Consider the following 21,948-nt stretch of genomic DNA (forward strand, 5'->3'; position numbering starts at 1 on the left):
GTTCTTTTCATTCTTTTTTCTTTATTCTGCTCTGCAGTAGTTATTTCCACTATTTTATCTTCCAGGTCACTTATCCGTTCTGCTGCCTCAGTTATTCTGCTATTGATCCCATCTAGAGTATTTTTAATTTCATTTATTGTGTTGCTCATCATTGCTTGCTTTGTCTTTATTTCTTCTAGGTCCTTGTTAAATGTTTCTTGCATTTTGTCTATTCTATTTCCAAGATCTGGATCATCTTTACTATCATTTTTCTGATTTTTTTTTCAGGTAGACTGCCTATTTCCTCTTCATTTGTTAGGTCTGGTGTGTTTTTACCTTGCTCCTTCATCTGCTGTGTGTTTTTCTGTCTTTTCATTTTGCTTACTGTGTTTGGGGTCTCCTTTTTGCAGGCTGCAGGTTCATTGTTCCCATTGTTTTTTTGTGACTGTCCCCAGTGGCTGAGGTTGGTTCAGTGGGTTGAGTAGGTTTCCTGGTTGGGGGGACTACTGCCTATGTTCTGGTAGATGAGGCTGGATCTTGTCTTTCTGGTGGGCAGGTTCACGTCTGGTGGTGTGTTTTGGGGTGTCTGTAACCTTATTATGATTTTAGGCAGCCTCTCTGCTAATGGATGGGGCTGTTGTCCTGTCTTGCTAGTTGTTGGGCTTAGGGTGTCCAGCACTGTAGCTTGCTGGTCGTTGAGTGAAGCTGGGTCTTGGTGTTGAGATGGAGATCTCTGTGACATTTTCGCCGTTTGATCTTACGTGGAGCTGGGAGGTGTCTTGGGGACCAGTGTCCTGAAGTTGGTTCTCCCACCTCAGAGACACAGCCCTGATGCCTAGCTGGAGCCAAGAGACTTTGATCCACGTGACTCAGAATAAAAGGGAGAAAAAAGAGAAAGGAAAGAAAGAAAAGAAGGAAGGAAGGAAGGAAGGAAGAAAGGAAGGAAGGAAGGAAGGAAGGAAGGAAGGAAGGAAGGAAGGAAGGAAGAAAGGAAGGAAGAAGGGAAAGAAGAAAGGAAGAAAGAAAGGAAGGAAGGAAGGAAGAAAGAAAGTTAAAATAAAGTTATTAAAATAAAAAATAATTATTAAGAAGAAAAATTGTAAAAAGTAAAAAAAAAAAACAAAAAAATGGGACAGTCAGAACCCTGGGACAAATGGTGAAAGCAAAGCTATATAGACAAAATCTCACACAGAAACACACACATACACACTCACAAAAAGAGAAAAAGGGGAAAAAATATAATTTATCTTGCTCCTAAAGTCCACCTCCTCAACTTGGGATGATTCGCTGTCTATTCAGGTATTCCACAGATGCAGGGCACTTCAGGTTGATTGTGGAGCCTTAATCCGCTGCTTCTGAGGCTGCTGGGAAAGACCTCCCCATCTCCTCTTTGTTCGCACAGCTCCCGGGGTTCAGCTTTGGACTTGGCCCCACCTCTGCAAGTAGGTTGCCCAAGGGCGTCTGCTCTTCGCTCAGACAGGACGGGGTTAAAGGAGCAGCTGATTTGGGGGCTCTGGCTCACTCAGACTGGGGGGAGGGAGGGGTACGGATGCAGGGTGGGCCTGCAGCGGCAGAGGCCGGCGTGATGTTGCAGCAGCCTAAGGCGTGCTGTGCGTTCTCCCGGGGAAGTTGTCCCTGGATCCCGGGACCCTGGCAGTGGCAGGCTGCACAGGCTCCTGGGAAAGGAGGTGTGGAGAGTGACCTGTGCTCACACACAGGCTTCTTGGTGGCAGCAGCAGCAGCAGCCTTAGCGTCTCATGCCCGTCTCTGGGGTACACGCTGATCGCCGTGGCTCGCGCCCATCTCTGGAGCTCCTTTGATCGGCGTGCTTAATCCCCTCTCCTTGCGTACCAGGAAACAAAGAGGCAAGAAAAAGTCTCTTGTCTCTTTGGCAACTCCGCGCCCATCTCTCCTTTTAATCATTTTTAATAAGTCTGATCACAAGGTTTGAGAAGATTTCCAGTGCCTAACAGACTACATATCCGTTCATAAGTAATTTTGATTATTTCAGAATTAAAAAAACTATTATTTTTCTTCAATTTACATGTACAATTGTTTTTCAAACAACTACTAAGTTGTTCAGACATATTTACTAAGTTGTTTAGACCTAATTAACAAATGGAACTATTAGGTATTTCTTTTGTCCTAGGGATACTGAAAATATTACCTAGACACCAAGAATGCCACAAATGGAGAAAGTTTGGGAACCTTTGTATCAAAGAAACAAATATGAATAAGAGCATGAGAAAAACTGGAGGAGGGTTTCCCTGGTGGCGCAGTGGTTGAGAATCCGCCTGCTGATGCAGGGGACACGGGTTCGTGCCCTGGTCTGGGAAGATCCCACATGCCGCGGAGCGGCTGGGCCCGTGAGCCATGCCCGCTGAGCCTGCACATCCAGAGACTTTGCTCCGTAACAGGAGAGGCCACAACAGTGAGAAGCCCGCGTACCACAAAAAAAAAGAAAAGAAAAACTGGAGGATATAATATAAAACTTATATTGGAGATGAATATACAAGGTATTGGAAATCGAGGGGCATGAGGCAGTAGAATGTAGACATTCCAGCTGATCTTTGAGGTGGTCTTTCCATGGTAGCTTTACAATAGTGATACAGGACTCTCAGGCCACCCCATGCTTCTGTCCACAAATACTGGCAGGTGCCACCAACCTATGTGGACATACTTCTCTGTTGAGTTTAAACACATCTTCAGAATCCTTCTCAACTCAGTGCTCAGACAGCCAATCATCTGTTGGAGCTGACACCTGAGATAAAACCTACCTGCTCTCCCTGTTATAAATCTAATTCACAGCTGCACAGTCTCAAAAACTCAGAATTTCTCATTCTGTCAGAACTTTTTCAAAACCTGTGATTAAAACTGGTCTGTGCACACAGAATCACACTTAAATAATGAGGGGGAACCATTGTAGGAGCTTAAATCTGTCTCTAGAATTTGCACAGAATCCCTCCATCCACCCCCTGCCTACCTTGATGGGTACTTTTTGCTCTTTCTTTCTCCCATGGCTGCTTGAAACCTCCTTCACTGGGAGTTAGTGTTTCAGCTTCTCCTCTCAGTGCAGCGTATCTGATCACCTTGGGACTCACTTGCTGGTTTTGATTTCAGCAGCCCTCCACAACATGGTTCTTGGCATCTGTGCCCCTATTTCTCTGGGGTCTTGAGTAGGACCCCACCCCCGTCAAGCCACCTTAGGTCCTACCCCTCCTGTGATGGTTAATTTTATGTGTCAACTTGATTGGGCTAAGGGATGCCCTGATAGTTGGTGTGTCTGCAAAGGTGTCTCTGAAATATATTAGCATTTGAAGAAGTGAACATAGTAAAGCAGATTGCCCTCCCCAATGTGGGTGGTCAGCATCCAATCCATTGAGGGTGCCAAATAGAACAAAAAAGGTGGAGAACAGATAAATTAGCTCTCTCTGCTTGAGCTGAGACATCCATTTTCTGCCCTTGGACATTGGTGCTCCTGCTTCTTAGGCTTCTGAACTCAGATCAGGACTCACACCACTAACTCCCTAATTCTTAGGTCTTTGGACTCAGACTGAATTACACCACCAGCATTCCTGTTTCTCTAGCTTGCAGATAGCAGATCGTGGGACTTCTCAGCCTTCATCACCTCATGAGCCATTCCTTATAATAAATCTCCTTTTATGTCTATCTTTCTATCTATACTATTGATTCTGTTTCTCTGGGGAGTCTGAGATTCTCAAATGTGGGTGTTGGGGAAGAAGACATGTTTCTCTACCCTTCTAGGTTCTTCTGGCTGGCCTAAGAATTAAATGGCATGGGCTTCCCTGGTGGTGCAGTGGTTGAGAGTCCACCTGCCGATTCAGCGGACATGGGTTCATGCCCCGACCTGGGAGGATTCCACATGCCATGGAGGGCTAGGCCCATGAGCCATGGCCACTGAGCCTGTGTGTCCGGAGCCTGTGCTCCGCAACAGGAGAGGCCACAACAGTGAGAGGCCCGTGTACCGCAAAAATAAATAAATAAATAAAAATAAAATAAATAAATAAATGGCATGAGACAAATTAATAGGAGAAAATGAAACAAAGTTTAATAACAGGTGTACATGGGAGAGACCCAGAAAAAAATGAGTAACTATCAAAATGGCTGAGTTTTACATACCATCTTTAGCTAAGGACAAAAGAGGATATTGAGGGTGGGGAGAGTCAGTTTGGGAGGTTACCAGGAAAAGCACAGTAAACAAGGGTGAGATTGTGATGCAGATTTGTCTTCACCTTCTCCATTGATAAGTTTCTTGAGTACTGGTCACCCTACTCTTCCTGGTGCAATGAAGAGGACATCCTTACAAATGGAGATTTCCCTTTATATATGTGAATATTTCTTACAAAAGGGTAACTCCTATTCAGTTTTTAGAGTGTTTTCCATGTCTGCTGTTTCTCAAAAAATAACCAGTTTAAAATAATTCATATGCCAAAGAGACATATTTTGGGATGACAAATTCTGCTTCCCTACGTGGGAGAATTCACTAACACTAATTGATCCCACTGTGATGGACTTATGTGCTGTGCTAAAGTGGATGGATTTTATTGGGTAGATAATTGGAAGTTGATATTGTTACTGAACTGAACTTGGATCTGCTTACCCATGGCACAGCAAAGCCAATTTACTGACACCAGGTTGTGGTGAAGGAAAGTACAGTGTTTACTGCAGGGTGCCAAACAAGGAGAATGGGCAGTTCATGCTCAAAAGACCCAAACTTCCAGATGACTTTCAGGGAAGTGTTTCTAAAGGCAATATTTACAGTGAGGGTTGTAGCTTACAGACTTTCTTCTGACTGGTTGGTTGTGAGGTAACACGGTGATATTTCAGGAATCTTAATCATCAACCTTCTAGTTCCAACCAGTCTGGGGTCAGCATGTAGTCACCATTCTCTACCTGGGTGGGGGAGTCTTAGTTTCTGCATAACAACCCAAAGATATGCATCGGATTGTTATGTATATCCCTTGAGGAGGAACTAAAACTGTTTTACTGCTGAACTTGCTTGTGACTGCTTTTCCTTTGTTTCTACATTCCCTCACTTCCCTAATTAGTAACTGCTTGAGTCTGCTCTTTGGAACTCAAGGAAGGCTTAGGGGACCAAAGCCTTTTTCTACAAAGAAGAAACAGGACACAGAGGGGCTTTTGTACCCAGAAGGGTCCCACAGGTTTCTGTTTGTTTTATACACACACACACACACACACACACACACACACACACACACACACACACACACACTTTTCTGGCTATAGGTTTATTTAACACAAAACAATATCCTCCAAATTTATTGAGGTAGCTGACCATATCCACAACCGAATTCACCTCTAAACAGGAATTTGGTTGCTGACCGGCCCCAGCCTTGATTTTCTTGTCCACACAAGGGGGCACAGAGCTTCTCTGTAGTTGTCTCTGTAGGCGTCCCCTCAGGTGAGTCTTGCAGGTCACTCTCCAGACCCTTAGGCCTTGACCTGCCAATCTCAAGACAGCTGTGGCTCAGGGGGCAGGTGGAAGTTATCACAGAGATACTGGACACCCTCCTTGGTAAGGTACCAATAGAAACGTCTTCAGGCAAACTGTTCTTTCACATAGCCTTGTCATTTGAGAGAGTGAATGGCCTTCATAATGTGAAGATTGGGCACATTCTTATCTGCCAGCTCCAGGCTATAGGGGAGTAGAATTTGCAACCCTAAAATATGTCTCTTTGGCATGTTAATTGTTTTGAGGTTGTTATTTTCTGAGAAATAGCAGACATGGGAAGGGCTCTGAAAACCTAGTAGGAGTTGCCCTTTTGTAAGGGACATGTCCATTTGTAAGGGTGTCTCCCTCCTTGCTGGAAGAGGAAGATGACCATGATCTCTGGAAACACTTATCAATGGAGAAGGCAATGACTTAAATCTGCATCACACTCACCCTTGTTTACTTGCTTTTCCTGATAACCTCCCATCACTGACTCTCCTCACCCTCAACATCCTCTTTTGTCTTTAGCTGACAGTGGTATTCAAGATGAGGGCTTTGGACATTTTTGTGAGTTACTCAGTTTTCCTGGGTTTCTCCCATGTATGCATGTTACTAAACTTTGATTTTCTCCTGTTAATTTGTCTCACATCAGTTTAATCCCTAGACCAGTCAAGAGAACCTAGAAGGGTAGAGGAAAATATCTTCCTCCCCAACAGGGTATTTAGGCATGTGGATATCCTTCTTGGCCACCATCAGTCCCTCCTTAAAAAGGAGTCAATAAGTGGCAATCTGGTTCTTCTTGGGCATCAAGATCTTGATGCTGTAGCCTCCAGGGCTGGAGCTGGAAAACGCTCAGGTCTATATTTGAGCAAGATTATTTGGGTAGTGAAACCTAGCAGGACTCTGGGGCTCCTGGGCACAGAAGTATCTCCGTGTTCCCTGTTTCTTGTTTGTAGGGAATAGACTCTAGCCTCCATGACCTTCCCTGAGTTCCAAAGGGAAGATTTGAACAGTTGCTAATCAGGGAAGGGAGGGGATGCAGAGACAAGGGAGGAGCAGCCAAGAAACAATAGTGCAGCCTTGGAGCAGGGTCCTGGTTCCCTTTGAAGGGATACACATAACAATATCTTTGAGCTCTTTACAGAACTAAAACCCCTAACAAATGGAAGATGTTAGCATTCTTCATTCCAGAGAAGATCACAGTTTGATAACCTAGAGAAGCTTATCAGGAGACCACCTGAGACCAGATTAAAGGAGTGCAGGCCCTGCACACACCCTGATTTTTTATCAGCAACTCCTCTGCCCTTGAACCATTGCTATAAAACTCACCAAATCCCCCCAGGTTGGGACAAACAGTTTTTCAGGGCATGAGCCCACTGCGTCCGCTTTGCCTGCCAAAGCAACAAAGCTATTCTTTTCTACTTCACCCAAAACTCTCTGAGATTTGATTCAATACTGATGCACAGAGGCCAAGTTTTCAGCATTAGTAGTATGATGATGGAAAGATTGAAAAGAGAGAGAATTCTTGTGTGTAAACACCTGATGTTTTAGTTGCCTGCAATCCTAATTATGAGCCAACCATATAATGGGGTTCTGTAGCTACGCAGCAATCTCACATCAACCTTAGACATTAGAGAAATTTAGCATTCGTATCAAGAAAGGACAGAACCCTTCCAGACAATGCACTGATCAGATCATGTCTGTGTTACATTTTTCAGTTTCAGCACTCACATTTTATTTTATTTTATTTATTTTTGGCTACTGTGCAGCTTGTGGGATCTTAGTTCCCTGACCAGGGATCGAACCACGGGACCACCAGGGAATTCCTGCAGCACCCACATTTTAAAACAAGCAATATTGTAACAAAGATTCTCTCCTTGACCAAACTTAGGCTCCTCTAAGACTTATTTTCAACTAGGTATTGACCTTGGCCCACGTCTTATCTTCAGCCTACCTAGCCCAGTTGTAGCAAGAATCCTGCTAAGTCAGTTTATTTAGACTCCTTCTACCTTTGATGTTGCCTCCTAGTAATTTTCCATCCACTGACTCCTCACTCAGCTAACTGGCTATAAATCCCCAACTGTCTTGGCTGTATTTGGAGATGAGCTGAATCTTTCTCCCCTAACAGTACTTCAACTGCAATAGCTTTTTTTTTTTTTTTAAATGTTTGTCTGCATTTGGTCTTCGTTGCTGCACATGGGCTTTCTCTAGTTGCAGCGAGCAGGGGCTACTCTTCGATGTGGTTTGGGGGCTTCTCGTTGTGGTGGCTTCTCTTGTTGTGGAGCTCTAGGCACGTGGGCTTCAGTAGTTGTGGGATGCAGGCTCAGTAGTTGTGGCTCACGAGGTCTAGAGCACAGGCTCAGTAACTGTGGTGCATGGGCATAGTTGCTCTGCTGCATGTGGGATCTTCCGGGACCAGGGATCAAACCCGTGTCCCCTTCATTGGCAGGCAGATTCTTAACCACTGCGCCAACAGGGAAGCTCTGCAATAGTCTTGAATAAAGTCTTCCTTAACATTTTAACAAAGGTAAGAATAATTTTTTTAACAATTGACACATTATAAAGTGTCCTGAGAGGATGACCCAAGAACTAAAGGGTCTTGAAATCACATTACTTGGGGTACAGTTAAAGGGTCTAGGGCTTAGTTACCGAGATGTGATTTAAAAAATAGCATAGTTTTTGCTCTGCCTGTATTTCAGTTTCAGTGCAGCAGTGGTTCCATCTTGAGAGTCTAAGGACTCAGGAGTGGGGTGTGTCTAGAGGTTTGGTAGGAACTTCTGTCCAGGAAAGGATCAAAGGAAGAACCAAGGAGGCCTCTGGGGGAAGTGAAGTCAGGCAGAGAGAGCCATGTTATCAGCCCAGAGGAAAGCAGGTTCTGGGAGGAAGAAATATTCCTCTACCTTTCTAGGTTCTTCTGGTTTAAGAACTAAAATTGACATAAGACAGATTAACAGGAGAAAATGAAACAAAGTTTACTAACATGTATACATGGCAGAAACACAGAAAAACTGAGTAACTTGCCAAAATGATCCAAGCTTTTACCTTAAATACCATCCTCAGCTAAAGACAAAAGAGAGGTTGATGGTAGGGAGAGTCAGTTATGGGAGATTACCAGGAAAAGCACAGTAAAACAAGGGTGATTGTGATGCAGGTTTAAGTCTTTGCCTTCTCCACTGATAACTGTTTCTAGAGATTTTGTCATCCTCTTCCTCCAGGCACAGAGAGGGAGACACCCTTACAAATGAAGATTTTCTTTACAAATGTAAAAGTTTCCTACAAAAGAGCAACTCCTACTTGGTTTCCAGAGCTCTTCCTAAGTTTGCTCTTTCTCAGAAAATAACAGCTTAAAACAATTAATATGCCAAAGAAACATATTTCACAGTGGTAATTTCTGCTCCCCTACAGTGGGGACTGTGTTGCTCACCATGGCCTCCTCATCAGGACTGTTGAAAGAGTTCTGAGGAGAGGAGAGATGAAAACAAAAACAGTTCTGTTAGCATGTCTATAAGCTGTTGGAGAATAGCTGCTCTACTGTTGTTCCTCCTCACAGATGAAGCCTCACTGTATTCACTTCAGTGAGGCATTCATGTGGGGATTCTCATGCTCTTGTCTGGACCTAATCCAGTAGAAAGATAGATGGTACAGGGAAAGGGTCTAGAAAGCAACTAAACCCAGGAAGAAAGATTGGAGACCTCATCTGGTATCAGTGAAACAGGAGGGAAGGGAGCACAGCACAACCTTAAAAGAATGACATAGCCATAGGACATGACAAAAACTGGTTAGAACAAACTAGATCCAAAATGGCAGAAGATTTGACTTCCAGTAGACCTTGAGTCTCATTATATGCTCATTGTAATACATTAGCATATGATAAATGACACACCCACTGGTGCCATGACAGTTCTGAGGCCAACCATAAAAGGTCAAAAAGTGGACGGTGACCCAATTCCTGGAAATCTCTGTCCCTTCCCCCCAAGTAGTTGGAATTATCCTCCCACTCACTAGCCTATGAAATTACCCAGCCCATAAAAACTAACCATGACATATTTCAGGCCTCTCACCTTCTGAGATGGCCCACACTCTGTCTGTGGAGTATGTTTCTCTCTAAATAAATCCACTTCTTACCTATCACTTTGTCTCTCACTGAATTCTTTCTGCAACAAGACATCGAGAACCTGAGCTTCATTAAGTCCTGAGACCAAGGGTGTGATCTCAATTAAAAGACCATGGGTTCAAGTCCCAATCTGAGTTGCATGGCTTTGGTTTCATCAACTCTACTTTTGCCAGCAAGAGTGGTACTACATGACAGGATGAGAGGACGCATTGGCCAGCAAAGGTGACACACTGACTTCAATGGAATTTGAGAAGACTTGGGGTCCCTACGATCAGATAGGTTGGGCAGAACCTAAGAAATACAGCTCTAGGACTGTACTTTTGACAATTTTTATCCCCAGACTGGTGTCACCAAGGAAAACATGATTACCTTTGTAAAGATAGGGATAATGATTTCCAGGAGCATAATACCCACCTTCCTAATCCTAAAAGTTCCTACCTAGTACAGTGCCTGGCATATACATATAGGGGCTCAGACATTTGTTGATTTCCGAAAACATTATAGGACAGTCATTTATCTTTAAATCCAATTCAACACAATAATAATAATAACAACAACAGCAGCTAATGTTTGCCAAGCATCTAGGTGCTTTCTGAGCACTGTCTCATTTAATACTCCTGGCAACCCTGCCTGGTAATTACCAGCTTCATTTGACAGAAGAGAAAACAGTACACCTGAGAACTGCATAGCTAGGTGGTAAGCTCCTCTGTAATCCTAGTGTGTTTGTGTGCATAGATATATGCAGATGCTCCATAGATAGCAGACCCCAATTGAAAGGGGAAAGCTGAGACGTGGAAGCCAAGTCTAACTGACCATGAAGTGTACACAGTTTCCAACACTCTTTTCAAGAATGAAAACATTTTGTGCTTCCTTGGGCATGCCAATTCCTGCCTGGTAGAGGAAAGAGGGAGAGAGGTTTCCTTCTCTAGAGGCCCACAGAATCGGATCAAAAAGAGAGGAAAATACATGCACAGTGTCATAGAGGATAACTTTTGCATAGTAGAGGCCACGCAGAGTTCTTGTTCATTTACTCAGCACCATCTGTGTGTCAGGTGCTACTTCATGTACTGAGAACACAGCTGCATCGCCTGGCTTTGGGTCCAGATCCTTAGTTCTTTATTTTTGCAGCTCTGATAAGTGTTTTTAGGATTATTTGATGTGTTTCTGGTCCCCAGACAAGTCAATCTGACTTGCATGCTCCTCACTCACGATTTCCTTACAATTTGCTGGATCGTTGAGGAACCACGAAAATAAAATAAAAATATGAGGATGTTATGTATGATGTATCTTTTTCTAAAACTATTTTTGTAATAAATTGGAAAATGAAAGTGAACCATTAAAATGAGCGGTAATCCTATCACTGGCAATGTCTACCATAAATGCCAGTGTCTTCTTATACACACACACACAATTTTTTCTTTTCTTTTTTTTAATAAAACTGAGATCGCTGTCTCATAACTTTTTCTTTCTTGTTTTTAAATAAAAATAGCTTACCCCCACCTATAAACAAAATCCATGCATATTGTATGGAGACCAGAAACCATAGCAATGTATAGTAAGGCAGTATTCCTGTTTTATCTGTGAGTCTAAAGGGACAGTTCTGAAGGACTGCCCTGTTCTGTAGGGTTGAGGGAAGGAAGAAGGAATGAAAGAGAAAACTTCATTTCTCTTTCTACTCACAACACTTATGACACCAAACCAGTGGGTTTTCCACACCAAGCTATTCTCCAATTCTCTGCAGACACCAGCTGGGTGTCTTATAATCCAATTCAATTCTGACACTATCTGCCTGGAGGTAGCATCAGAACCCACAAGGTAAGGGCTCAGTCCCAGAAGATGTCCCCACTTCAGATGCCGATCCCAAGCAGTAGATCCATAGGTTTCCCACAACTCATGTCCTACTTGACAACAAACTGAAGGTGTCCATGACTCTTTCCTCGGGTTCAATAATTTGCTAAAACAGCTTACAGAACTCAGAGAAACAGGTTTATTACTTTATTCTAATAGATACAACTCACATAAAGAACAAAATCTTACTGTATAGCACAGGGAATTTCCCTGTGGTCCAGTGGTTAAGACTCAGTGCTTTCACTGCCAAGGGCAGGGGTTCAATCCCTGGTTGGGGAACTAAGATCCCACAAGCTGCGTGGTGTACCCCACCCCCCAAAAATGGGGCTGTTGTGAACTGGATGTTCTAAGCAGGACTAAGGAGGACAATTTAGTTGTGTCCCCTGCATTAAGAAGCACACAGTAGGTGCTCAGTAAACAGTGAAGAAAAATGTAGAGGTGGGACATAAAAGTCAAGGTGGTTGGCAAAGTTGACGTTAACTTTACAAGTCAATATCTTGTAATAAACTATATTGGAAAAGAATCTGTGAAAGAACTGAATCACTTTACTGTACACCTGAAACTTAAAAAAGCTTTGTAAATCAACTATTAAAAAAATAAAAAAGATACAACCCAGGAACAGCCCAATGGAAGAGCTGCACGGGGCAAGGTGTGTAGGAAGGGGCAGAGAGCTTCCAAGCCTTCTCCAGGCTTGCCACCCTCCTAGCACGCGGACGTGTTCACCAACCTGGATGCTCTCCAAACCTCTTTGGAGGCACGATTAGGTAGGCACGATTGACTAAATCACTAGGTAGGCATGATTGACTAAATCATTGGCCACTAGTGATTAACTCAATCTCCAGCCCCTCTCCCCTCCCTCGAGCTGGGGAGGTGGTGCTGAAAGTTCCAACCCTCTAATCACATGGTTGGTTTCCCTGGCAAAAAGCCCCCATCCTTAGGGACTTTTCAAAAATCACTTCATTCACATAAACTTATTTCTGGTTGGAAGGGGCTTGTTATGAATAACAAAATATACTCCTTCTACCTTTATTGTTCTAGAGGTATTTCAGAAACTGTGGACAAAAACGAAATACTATAACAAAAGATGTTCCTTTCAGCTCTTATCACTTAGGAAATTGCAAGGATTTTAGGAGCTCTGTACCAGAAACTGAGGAGGAAGACCAAATATATATTTCTTATTATATCACAATGTCACAAGGACACAGTTGGAGGAAGACATCTTTGGGGATATGCACAGCTGGAGCGCTGGTTCAGGAAGGACTTCCTTCCTCTCGGGGTGTGTGCAGCATCCTGGTAATCCTTAGACCAGAAAGAGGAACTTGGTGGGCAGTCCAGTCAGGACACTACTTATAAACAGAAAAAGTGGAAAAGCCAGCCAGGAGGAGAGGTGAGACTGACAGGCTTCAGATGACAGTGTGAAAATTAATGAGCAGAAACTTCATTTAAAATGGATTTGGAAGACCAGAAAGGGGAGCTCCCACGCTTTAGCACTTGACCCCAATTGCAGACCCAGCAGGAAAAGATATTCCTTGCAACTCCAACAGGAAGAAGGGTACTATTTTACTCCCCAGCAGAAGGAAGGAAGAATTTCTCCTTGCCTGGCAACAGCTCAATCAATGAGAGATAATCACAACTCAGCAAATGAAAAGCTACTGCATGTCGAACTCTCAGTTTCTTCTGATGGACTCTTTGTTATAACAGCTCCTCCCAAGTCTCCTTTCTCCTCACAATTATATCCTGGTGAAAGGAGGACGTATTGGTAAAGAATCTGTATGAGTTCCCTATTGCTGCTGTAACAAACTACCACAAACTTAGTGGCTTAAAATAACACATATTTACTATCTTCTGAAGGTCTGAGGTCTGAAAAGGGGTAAAATTAAGGGGCTGCATTCATTCTGGAAGCTCTAGGAGAGAACATACTTATTTGCTTTTTCCAGCTTCTAGAGGCCACCTGTGTTCCTTGGCTTGCAGCCCTTTACCATGTCTCCAAAGCCAGCAGTGTAGCCTCTTCAAATTTCTTTCTCTCTCACCTTTGATTTAGCTTAAAATAGTCAAACAGACATATAAACAAACATTTAAAAAATGAACACATGTCTACAGATCTTTATAATCCAATAATCCCTTTACAGAAATTACTAAATAGTCAGACCATAAATCAAATTCCCAGTCATTGCTCTCACCAGTGAGGAAACACTAACTGGCCATAAACAAATCAGAACACAAAATTAGTAGAGATACAATTAAAATTAGAAAAAGAGAGAGTAAGCGAAGTTCAACCAGCTCTGTCAGGTGAATCCATTGGGCATCTCATGAAGACCTTCAGAACTGTTAAGAGGATAATTTTCAAAATGGTAAAATCCTGACTTTCACTCAGATATCAAATGAATACATGGTAAAGATTTTATTTAACTCATTATTTACTGATGGAACCGGGCAGATGTTACAACCATTTCAAAAGGGGAATCCAAAGAATAGACATATGTATAGATCAGGAATACTGAAATGAATTTACAAGTGTATACAAAACTGACTTTTTCACAGTGGGGTAGTGTTGCTCCTCCACCAGATAGAATTTATTTGCATGTCTATAGTCAAGAATTATTTGCATTGCTATTGCTTTGCTACAACATACAGAGTTGTAAAATAGCCTAGTCACATTATTGGAGACTCCCGCATTCTGCTGAAAAACTATCCAGTAGTCTTTTTTGCTTATCTCAAAGTCTTCAATGTTTCCTCATAGTCTTATTGACTCAATTCTTCAACTCTAGCACATTTTTACAAAATGAGAGACATGTTAAATGTGCAGACTACAGAGTCACACCACCAGGATCTAATGCTGGGGTCCACCATTTTAGCTGTGTGGCCTTGGGAAAGTGACTAAGCCAGGCATCAGCAAACAATGGCTTAATGGTCAAATCCAGCCAACTGCCTATTTTTGTACAGCCCTTGAGCTCAGAATGGCTTTTATGTTTTTTAATGATTAAAAAATCCGAAGAAGAATAATATTTCATGACACATGAAAATTATACAAAATTTAAATTTTGGTGCCCATAAAAGAAGTTTTATTAAAATACCACTATATTCATTTGTTTACATATTGTCTACTGCTGCTTTCACATTTTAAAAAGCAAACCACAGGCCCAAAATGGAGTCACTTATGCTAGGCCACATATTAACCCACACTTTAATACCTAATCTAAGTGAAGCTTTGACTTCCCCCAGAAATGTAGTCTTAACCAGTCAGTCTGTCAGGAATTTTCTGGTCAGCACCAATAAGGTAACCTTTCTCATGGTATCCCTCTCTATCCCCCAAAGGAAGAAGAGCTAACTCAACTGCTAAGACTCTTTTTTCCCCAAAGGGAAGATAACCTAACCTGAAATAATTCTTTTTTCTGTTTATGACTTCCTTGTCCTGCCTTTAAAAATCCTTCCTTTTCCATAGCCCTTTGGAGGTCCTCTTTACTTGCTAGGTGGAATGCTGCCTGATTCATGAATATTCAACAAAGCCATTTAGATCTTTAAAGTTTCCTTGGTTTAGTTTTTAAAACAGATTTGGGGGCAGCAATGGGATTTGAAGTGAACTTCTGATGACATTTGGGGACAAAAACACCCACAAGCATGGTACCCATGAACCCCCCCTTTTTTTTTCTGCCATACGCGGGCCTCTCCCGTTGCACAGGCTCCGGACGCGCAGGCTCAGCAGCCATGGCTCACGGGCCCAGCCGCTCCGCGGCACGTGGGATCTTCCCCGACCGGGGCACAAACCCGCATCCTCTGCATCGGCAGGCGGACTCTGAACCACTGCGCCACCAGGGAAGCCCATGAACCTCTTTTTGAGTTCACTATCCTTCTCACCATTTCCAGAGGCTGTGGGAAAGTTTCTCTTGATTCTGAACTCTGCTGTCTTTGTGTCGAGCTCCCAATCTAATTGGCTTTCCAGCCCATTCCCTATTTGTCTAGAATCACTAGTTTCACGATGGGAGCTGTTGGTAGTTTGAGCCACAATTCCCCATTTGATTGGAAACCCCCAGTCCTTGGTTCTGTTCCCAGATTCCACTTGGGGAACTGCTGGCAGTTTGGTCTGCTGTTCCCCATTTGTTTAGAATCCTTCCCCAGATTCCACATTGGGAACCGCTGGTGGCAGCTGTGATTCCCCATTTATCTGAAATCAGTCTGCAGCTTTCACTTGAGGTCTGCTTGTTCAATCCTTTCTTCGAGTCCCAAGTTCCACATTGGGAATTGTTGGTGGTGCACACAGAACCTTCTTCTTGTCCAAGCTGCAGTAATTTGTTACTGCTGGAGTGTTAAAGTGCACATATTTGTTTGTCTTGTTTTGTGTAGATAAAGGCCAGCTAAAAGAGATTGGATCTTTAGTTTCTAAAGAACCAAGTGTGACACCTTCCAGCACACCTGCTTATTTTATGTCCAAGAACTATAATGCTGGAAACTGTAAATATCTACAAAAATGGAAAAATATTACTAAAACAACCTAGAATTACAATGGCCATTATGGGGAATGTTCCAATTAGACAAAATAATTCATTTAGGAAGTGCATTTGAAAGTAAGGCTTCCTGAATTAAACAGAATGGGATACCTATTTTAATTGGAATGCAGAAACTTCCAAAAGCCTTCAAATTCCAAAATACCTTCATTAAAAGACTCGTTATAAAAGGCTAATAAAAAATTAAAAATACAGGAAGCACCTAAAGCAAAAGGCAATAGGACTGATGTGACACTGTTCCCCTCCATCCTTCTTTACCTCATGTTTTACTGATTCTCTGTGTGAAGTGTCTTTCCACTCTGAAGAGACTATTAAACAGTTACTTTTTCGGGCTTCCCTGGTGGCGCAGTGGTTGAGAATCTGCCTGCCGATGCAGGGGACACGGGTTAGTGCCCCGGTCCGGGAAGATCCCACATGCCGCGGAGCGGCTTGGCCCGTGAGCCATGGCCGCTGAGCCTGCGCGACCGGAGCCTGCGCGACCGGAGCCTGCGCGTCCGGAGCCTGCGCTCCGCAACGGGAGAGGCTACAACAGTGAGAGGCCCGCGTAAAACAGTTACTTTTTAACATAAGAATACCTGAGGTTGTAGACAACCTCCTCAGGTATCTTTCACCGCTTTGTCAAAGACTGACATAGTTAAGAAATTTCCTAAACTATGGAGGATCTCCCCCAGTTTTTTTGAAGAATTTAGAGTCATTATTGGGGCCTATGATCCCGGGATGCCAGAACTTTATTAACTTGTGCAAGTGTTCATAGGACCTGGTGAAGACCAAAAATGGATGCAGGAAGCAAAATAGAAAAGCCCTGTGAATAATATTCGAGATCTTTGACCAGAAAAAGCTCACATAGCAACTGACCTTTTATAAGCCATTCCTAGAGTCTCCCCTGTCTGCACTGATTGGTCAATTATTCAATCATGCAAACAAAAGAAAGTTGAATCTTTGGCAGATTTTAAGGCCCACTTAGAAGCCCTTTTCCTGTGGCATACTAGGTTCCACATAAGTAGGGTCACCCAACATGCTCTAGCTACCCTATTTGTAAATGGTTATCTCCTGAGATTAGTGGATTGATAAAAAGGCAGAAAATAGGATGGGGGGGGGGCGGGGTGAGGCAACAACCTGACTGAGTTCATGACCACAGCTGAGCATTTTGAAAGGATCTTAGAGTAAGACCACGAGCAAAAATCTGCCAACCTGTTGGCCTTACAGCTATAACAGCTCCAAGACCAGAGACCTAAAATAATACTTCTCAGCCTCTTGTATTACACCCTCCTAGGGGTCCACCACCAAAATGCTGGCCTAAGGATCTTTGTCTCATTTGAAATAAACTGAGACACTGGAAAAAAGATTGTCCTCCAAGGTCCTATGCAAATTCTTCAACTCGAGTGTCCCATGTCTACTCCCAAGGGAGGGCCCATATGGCTTGTTCCCAGAGTTGACAGGACTCTAAGGGATTCTCCAGTAAACTATTATCAGTAATTTCCTTAAATGACCAAGGAGAAACTGAAATTAAAATTAATGAGAAACCTTGTCAAATTCTAGTTGATATCGGAGCTACTCTTTCTACCTTAAACCATTCTACTTTAAACCATTCTCATAGGCCAACAAATCCCTCAGAGGTTTCCATAGTGAGGGTAGCTAATAAAGTTCAGAGAGAATTTCTATCTCAACCAGTATAAATGACTCCAGAATCTTTTACTGAAAAGCATTCTTTTCTGCTATTTGACACAACTCCAGTCAATCTATTAGGCAGAGATCTTATTTCTAGATTAAAAGGGCTAATACATTTTGCTTCTAATGGAGACCTCACTTTAGAATTTCCTGACCAACCTGAACCTGATCTTCTATGTTCAGGTAATCTCTTCATGATACAGAAGAGGAAGAATTCCAACAAAAGTCCCCTAAATTAATCGAGATGTCCAAAAATCTGTGGGCAATTTCTAGTGCTGACGTTGGGAGAATAACAAGCACAGAGCCTATAAAGATAACAGGTAAATATTACTAAACCTCTTCCTAAATTACCTCAATACCCACTGAATCCTGAGGCCATATAGGGCCTCACACTCATATCAGAAGATGTAATCACCCAAAGGTTAGTTATTACCTGTACCAGCCCCTGCTACACACAGATCCTGCCAGTTTGAAAATCTAATGGTTGGGGATGGTGATTTGTCTAGGATTTAAGAGCTATTAACAAGATAGTTTTCCCAGTTTCTCAGTTGTCTCAAACCCAAATACCCTTTTGTCACAAATCCCACCAGACTCAAAATGGTTCATTGTTGTAGACCTTTGTTCAGCATTTTGCAACATTCATAGACCCCAATAACCAACAACTATTTTCCTTTACTTGGAACAATTGTTACCAAACAGAACTCAGGTCCACTTGCTCGTGAGCAGCAAAGCCAAGCTACTAACACCAGGTTGTGGTGAAGGAAAGCACAGCGTTTACTGCAGGCAACAAGCAAAGAGAACAGATGGCTCATTCTCAAAAGACTCAACTCCCCGGTAGCTTTCAGGGGAGGGTTTTTTAAAGGCAACATTTGGGGTGAGGGTTGCAGCTCGTGGACTCTCTTCTGATTGGTTAGTTGTGAGGTAACAGGATGATGTTTTGGGAATCTTAATCATCAACCTTCTGTTTCCAACCAGTCTGGGGTCTGTGCTTGTGGTCAGCATGAGTCACCATCCTCCACCTGGGCGGGGGTCTTAGTTTCTACAGAACAACTCAGAGGTATGCATCCAATTAGTATATAATTGGATATAGTAATCCAATTAGTATATGGATTGAGGAACTAGGACCTGTTTTATCACTGAACTCTTGCCTAGGCTATCATTACTTTTTTTGTTGACTGCTTTTCCTTTGTTTCTGCATTTCCTCATTTCCTTAATTAGTAACTGCTTGAGTCTGCTCTTTGGAACTCAGAGAAGGCCTAGGAGACTAAAGCCTTTTTCTACAAATTAGAACCAGGGGACATGAAGGGGCTTTTGTATGTGGGAAGTGTCCGACTCATTTTCAATCCCCCCTTTTCTCTGATACTCCTCAATCCTGAGGGAAACAGGGGCAGGCCAAGAAAGGCAATAAAGTACCATAAAAAAGAATGAAATAATGCCATTTGCAGTAACATGGATGGACCTAGAGATTGTCATATTAAGTGAAGTAAGTCACAGAGAAAGACAAACATCATATGATATCACTTATATATGGAATCTAAAAAAATGATACAAATGAACTTATGTACAAATCAGAACAGACCCACAGAAATAGAAAACAAACTTATGGTTACCAAAGGGGAAAGGGGAGGGGGAGGGACAAATTAGGAGTTTGGGATTAACATATACACACTACTCTATATAAAGTAGATAATCAACAAGAACCTACTATATAGCATAGGGAACTATACTCAATATTTTGTAATAACCTAAAGAGAAAAGAATCTGAAAAAGAATAGATATGGATACGGAGAGATATTATATATCTCTCCGTATCCATATCTATTCTTTTTATATATCCATATATATATAACTGAATCACTTTGTTGTATACTTGAAACTAACACAACATTGTAAATTAACTGTACTTCAATTTTTTAAAAAAAGGAAAGTAACTCAGCAGGGTAACTCAAAATCAGGGGACTCAGTTTCACAATCAGTAATACATCTGGACAGTCGTGCCTCAAGCGTTCACTGAAGCCCCTTCTTATTTCTCCCAAGTACTCTCCCAAGTTCTCCCCCAAGATGTAAGCTCCCTTCAGTTCCCTGGAAATCAATCCTTTTACGATATATAGATGACCTTTTACTGTGCTCAGTTACCAAAGGGGCATCCATAAATGATTAGCTGAAAAGGGACATAAAGTCACTAAGGAAAAATTACAATTATCTCTAGATACCACTCATTACCTAGGTTATAACCTAAGCACTGAAGAAATCCAGCTATCTTGAAAAAGGTTTAAGCTAATTTAAGAATTTCCTAGATCTGCAACTATGCGAGAGTTTCATGGATTAATAAGCTTGGTTGGTTATTGCAGGATATGGGTTTCTAATTTTCTTTATTAGTTTCCTCACTCTAGGAACTTACTAAACTTTCAGTCCTTGAACCCCTTCTTTGAGAAGATAAACATGAGCAGGCTTTTATAAGACAAACTCTGCAAGAACCACTGCCCTAGGGCTGCCTAATGATTCAAAATATTTCACCCCGTTTTGTGCATGAGAGAGAACCAGGCTCTGGAAATGCTCATGCAAGGACACGGTAATAAACACAGACCTGTTGCCTATTGTAGCAGGCAACTCGATTCAGTTGCTCCTGCCTGTTAGTGGAAGTTTGTGGAAGCCTCAGCAGACCTAACCCTAGGAAATAATGTTTATTTACAATCTCCTCATGTAGTCCAGAGTTGTCTTAACGCTGAACTGACACAACATTTCTCTGCAAGCAGGCTAACCTCCTATGAGATTCTTCTGCTTCCACCTCCTAATCTCCATCTTAAATGTTGCAACATTCTTAATACTGCTACTTTACTTCTCCTACCTGATGAAGGTGAGCCCCATGACTATGAGATAAGAATATCTCATTTTGTGACACTGCGTCCTGATTTACAAGGTACCCCCCCCTTTTTTTTGTGGTACACGGGCCTCTCACTGTTGTGGCCTCTCCCATTGCAGAGTACAGGCTCCTGACGCACAGGCTCAGAGGGCATGGCTCACAGGCCCAGCTGCTCTGCGGCATGTGGGATCTTCCCAGACCGGGGCACGAACCCGTGTCCCTTGCATTGGCAGGTGGATTCTCAACCACTGCGCCGCCAGGGAAGCCCTACAAGGTACCCTTTTTAAGCAATCCTGAGTTAATCCTATTTGTTGATGGGTTATACTGTAGAAATGACAATGGAAATTTCCAAGCTGTTTATGCTATTACACCCCAGCATGAATGACTTGAAAGAGAAAACCTCCCACAAACTAAATCAGCTCAATAAGCAGGTGCCCTTATCAGATCACGGCAGTTATCTGGGGACAAACTGTTAACATTTACACTTACTGCTGGTATGTCTTGAAGTCATCCATGATTTGGGGATATTATGGAAACAGAAGAGTTCTCCTACAGCCGCTGGGACCCCAATCCACAGTGGGCAACAAGTATTATAGATGATCTTCTTACTGCTATTTTCTTCCTTTCTGAAATTGCTGTCTTCAAAATTGAGGCTCACACTAAAAGGACTGAACCTGAGTGAGTATCGGGCAACGCCCTAGATGACTTTCGGGTGAGGGCAACAGCAACAAAGTCTATAAAAATTATGGCTCCTGTGAATGAAGTCCATTCTGCCTCTGCAGAATGACCCCTTGTTGCCAGAATTTTGTCATCCTGATGTCCTTGTAACATGGCAACAGTCTGCTCCTGAATCAGAGAAATTAAGATAGGCAAACAATGGTTGTAGATTAAATGAACAGTCAGGGCTATGGGAAACCCAAGACAGCCACTTGGTTCTTCCCGACTCCCTGGCAAACCCCATTTTTCAGCTTTTGCATTCCTTTACCTATCAGTGCATTTAAGATGACTCAATCTATGAACAGACATTGGTGGGGAGACTTTGATAAAACTGCAAAAATAGTAATGTCTGACGTGCCAGGTCCATGATCCTGAAAATACTATTTAGGCCTCAGACCTCCTCCCTCTGGACCCTTTGAACACCTGTAGCTGGACTTTATTCGACTGCCACTTAACATGTGTGATCAGTATGTTGTTATTGTATAGATGTTTTCCAGATGGGTTGAAGCCTTCCTCTGCCACAAGGCTGATGCCCTCAGGGTGGCAAAGAAACTATTAGAAAATGTGTTTCCCACCTGGGGTAGACCTTCCCCTATCTCCAGTGATTGAGGCACCCAGTTCACAGGACAAATCATACAAGCCTTAATGAAAACCTCGTAAACTTCTTGGAATTACACTGTCTCTATCACATTTAATCATCGGGCAAGGTCAAGAGAAAACTACTGGACTCCCTTGGCCTAAGGTAATGCCTCTGGCTTTGCTGACTCTATGCAGTACCCCCTTT

At 42.7% G+C, this 21,948-nt stretch overlaps 1 pseudogene; it reads right to left on the bottom strand.

Moving 5' to 3' along the window:
• Positions 1 to 5,279: 5,279 nt before the first annotated feature.
• On the bottom strand, positions 5,280 to 20,452 carry LOC131767258 (small ribosomal subunit protein eS10-like; annotated as a pseudogene).
• Between the last annotated feature and the right edge of the window lie 1,496 nt (positions 20,453 to 21,948).

Source organism: Kogia breviceps, chromosome 12 (genome assembly GCF_026419965.1).
Source record: "Kogia breviceps isolate mKogBre1 chromosome 12, mKogBre1 haplotype 1, whole genome shotgun sequence".
Taxonomy (NCBI): domain Eukaryota; kingdom Metazoa; phylum Chordata; class Mammalia; order Artiodactyla; family Physeteridae; genus Kogia; species Kogia breviceps.